This window comes from Frankliniella occidentalis, unplaced genomic scaffold, assembly GCF_000697945.3.
Source record: "Frankliniella occidentalis isolate FOCC.00 unplaced genomic scaffold, Focc_3.1 Scaffold17, whole genome shotgun sequence".
NCBI classification, from domain to species: Eukaryota; Metazoa; Arthropoda; class Insecta; order Thysanoptera; family Thripidae; genus Frankliniella; species Frankliniella occidentalis.
In genome coordinates, this window is record NW_026267147.1 from 3,340,622 (window position 1) to 3,344,074 (window position 3,453).

At 53.4% G+C, this 3,453-nt stretch overlaps 1 protein-coding gene across 1 annotated transcript in view; it reads right to left on the reverse strand.

Moving 5' to 3' along the window:
- The window catches only part of LOC127748887 (proline-rich protein 36-like), a 55,221-nt gene extending 52,578 nt beyond the window's left edge, over window positions 1–2,643 (reverse strand). Inside the window, exon 1 of the mRNA XM_052264295.1 lies at window positions 2,478–2,643. The gene's annotated coding sequence lies outside the window, so the exon portion shown is untranslated. The remainder of the gene's footprint in view (window positions 1–2,477) is intronic.
- Between the last annotated feature and the right edge of the window lie 810 nt (window positions 2,644–3,453).

Genomic DNA, 3,453 nt, shown 5'->3' on the forward strand with positions numbered 1-3,453 from the left:
CCCCCCACCTCTCTCTCTCCCGGTGCTCTAGGGTCTCTCCAACAACGCGCGCACACCCTTATACTTTCGCCGTGTACCCGCCCACTCGACGAACAGCGAACAACAGAAGCGTGAGCAAGTTTGGGCCGCCCGGGTCGCGGCGGGAGCCGTCAAACCGCATCATAGTAATACCGAGAAGAGCGGGTACCTGTCGTGGGCATATTACCAAAATCAAGAGCAACAACAAGCAACAGCAGCAGCAGCATTTTCTGAAAGTGAGTTCCACGGAAACAACCGCGCCCACCCCTCGCCGCCGTGCCCGCTCGTGCACGAGCACAAGGAGGGGTTTCGCTTCCTCTCTCTTTTCTATTCCTCCCCCGTGTACGTTTCTCGCGCGCCTCGCCAAAAGGCGGCGGCGGCGGCCCTGCGGAGGACGTGACGGATAGAGTGACGAAGCTTGTTCCCCGCGCTGCTCTCTGAGCGGGGCGGGGCGGGGTGGGCGCCCTCTTTTCTCTCTGTAGGGTAACTTTATCACGCCGCCCTATGCTGCCGTGCGGGCGGCCAGCCCCCCTCCCCCCTCCTCCTCCCCGCACGCCTGTGGAGCTGACCATCAATCCTACCCCCTCCCCCATCTCCCCTATAGGAGGCCGTCGCTGGCCCAGCCCGAGCAATATGCTAACACAGCCACCCTGTTTCCGATAGGCGCTTCGAACGACGCGCGGCGCGGCCGGGCGGGGGGCCGATAGGGGGGAGCAGGGGGCAGAGTCACCCTTTTCCAGTTTACAGCCCCCTGGGCGACCCCCTCCCTCCCCCAACGGCAGCGGCAGCGGCGATGAAAGAGCGACCAGGACACTGCCGAGCCCGAGGCCGAGCCGAACCTCTCAACAGCAGCACAAACTTCCATAATATGCGTGCTCCTGCGCGCTTCAGGACGCCCCCCGCGCCCGCAGCCGCCGCCGCCGCCGCGGTTGGCTATGTCGAGATTTCCCCCCCGCCGCCGCCGCCGCCGTGCGCCACCAGTTGTTATCCCGAGGAAGCCGCCGTGTAAGGCGGCCACACATACAAGTTGCTGCGGTTGCGTCCCGCCCCCACGCCGCCTGCGTGCGTGTGTGAGCGTGTGTGTGTGTGAGAGAGAGCGTGTGTGAGCTGTGCGTGTGTGTGTGTGAGGGAGTGTGTGTACATGTGTGCGCGCGTGTGTGTAATGCACGTCGCTTATCTTGCGAAGGGGAGTGTCAGTCAAGGCACTAGGCGTTCCGTGCGGCGTGGCGCGGCGTGGCGTGCGCCGCACAAAGTGCTCCCATATCCACTCCGAGAAGGGGGTGGTGGTGGGCGAGAACGGGGGTTGAGGAACGTCATTCCACAATTTTTCCCTCCATTTTGCCCGTCGTAGTTGTGTGCGCGTGCGTGTGTGTGCGTGAGTGATGCTGTGTGTGTCCCCGCGCCACGCCGCGCCACCCCCCGTTATCAGATCGAGCCCCCCCCCCCCCCCGGCCCCCGATGCCGCGCTGCCGCCGCCGCCCTGGAGAGGGACGGGAGTTCTCCGCTCCCGGCAAGACTACGACGACGACGACGTGGACGTGTCAAAGACGTGTTGGGAGAGCAGCGTCGCCGCCGAGGAGCCGAGGAGAAAAACTCGAGCGAGGAAACGAGAAAAGTGTCTTTGGGGCTGAGCCGTGGGGAATGGGAAGCGGGGGAGAAAAGGGAAAGGACAGAAGGGGTGGGGTATATATACGTGGTAATACTCGACAAAAGGACGACGACGACGATCCGATTTCATTCTCGGTTCGGAATGCCACCGAATGACTTCGGCCGTGGCGTGGGACGATTCGACGATCTCGATCGTCGTGCTCTTGGGTGAAAACGGGCCTTTCTGCCCAGGCGAGGGCTCCGCCAACCATCCTCCCCCACCACCGCTGCACAGCCTCCCCTCTTCCTGGTCCTTCCCTTCCTCGCTCTTGGAGGGTCCGAGCCAGGTGCACACTCTGGTTTTCACAAGAAGCGCTGAAACTTTTACCTCTCCCGGGTATAAGGAATTGCTGTCGTCTAAAACGCCGCTTTTCTTATCCCAGTACCACACAAAAGGGCGAACGCAACGCAACGAAGATTAGCAAACGAAAAGGTCATCAGTTTCCCTCAGAGCAAGGCGCTTCTGAGATTTAGGACATTGAGTTTTATCCACCGTCACGTTACTAAACATCGGCCCTGCGCGTTTCGAAAAGAAGTAAGAAAAACAGTACAGGAACTGCCACGAAAAGTTGGCAAAATCTACTAATTTAACAGTGCGTGCAGTTCGACATACACGACCTCGAGTAACTCTACGAGACGACGACCTAACCTAAAATTATAGACCCAGCGAGAAACCTTCCTAATGCTAAGAAATTTCAACCGACAGGTGACCGAACAAATGATTATATCCAGTAATATAATTTTTCGACAAGACAATGTTACAAGACTCGAATAAACTAGGTTATATCAGACACAAAGGAATGAACACACACCTGCTTCTGTTGGTTGTACTTGCCGCTGAGGAGGGCGGCCATAGAATCTTCCTAGATTTTGGTCCTCCATTTCTGTTTTCTTTAACTTTTGACTAGACTATTGATTTTTCCACTCGTCAAAAATAACTAACAAAAAATATTGGAGGAAAATACGAAAAGTCGCAAACGGCTGTCCGCAAACCGCCATCTTTTTCTTCCTCTTTCTTTCCGGGTCGGACAACAGAACAAAACGAAAATAAATAACGAGAAATTGTCGTAGTTGTAGAACTCGTGAAATTGAAAAAAAAATGAAGCAGTATAGTTTACTTTGTTAGAAACCTTCTCTTGCATTATATTGAGCATGTGAGCAGAAAACTGAAGTTATTAAAATTATGTTTTCGACAGTTGGTGGGGGTGGGAAGGTTTCGTGTTTAATGTTGTTTTTTACTTCCTACTTGTTTTCCCTGTCCGGAGTTTTTCTCTTTGCGTTTTGAGTCGCCTTAAAAAGTTTTTTCTAATACACTTCGCAGGTGTTGTCAGAAGTTTCCTTTTTGTTTTTGTTCAGTAAGTGACGTTCATTACTTTCCAAATTTAAGGCATGTACTGGAAGTAAGTGAAGGTTAGGTTCTATGTGTTCTTAGTTAGGGAATGACTTAATTTTGGTTTGCGACGTATTGTTTGTTATCAGGTCAAATATTCAATGCCCAACGTGAATTGACGAGCTGTGCGACACCCTTTGATCGGATGGTGTCAACAGAATGGAAAGGTTAGATTGACTTGCTTCTTGAAATGAAATCATTGGCCTAATGAATGAATGAATACACCCATGACCAACTTTTACCAAAGGTTTGCTACTTCTTACAAATGTTGGCCTGTTTCTATGTTCCATGCAAATATGAGCTTTTAATTTCCCTCTACATTTGTCAACAGCACTACCCCTTGTCAATGTCGGGACAACTCGACCCCACTCCAAACACTGCCTGTTGACTCAATTATT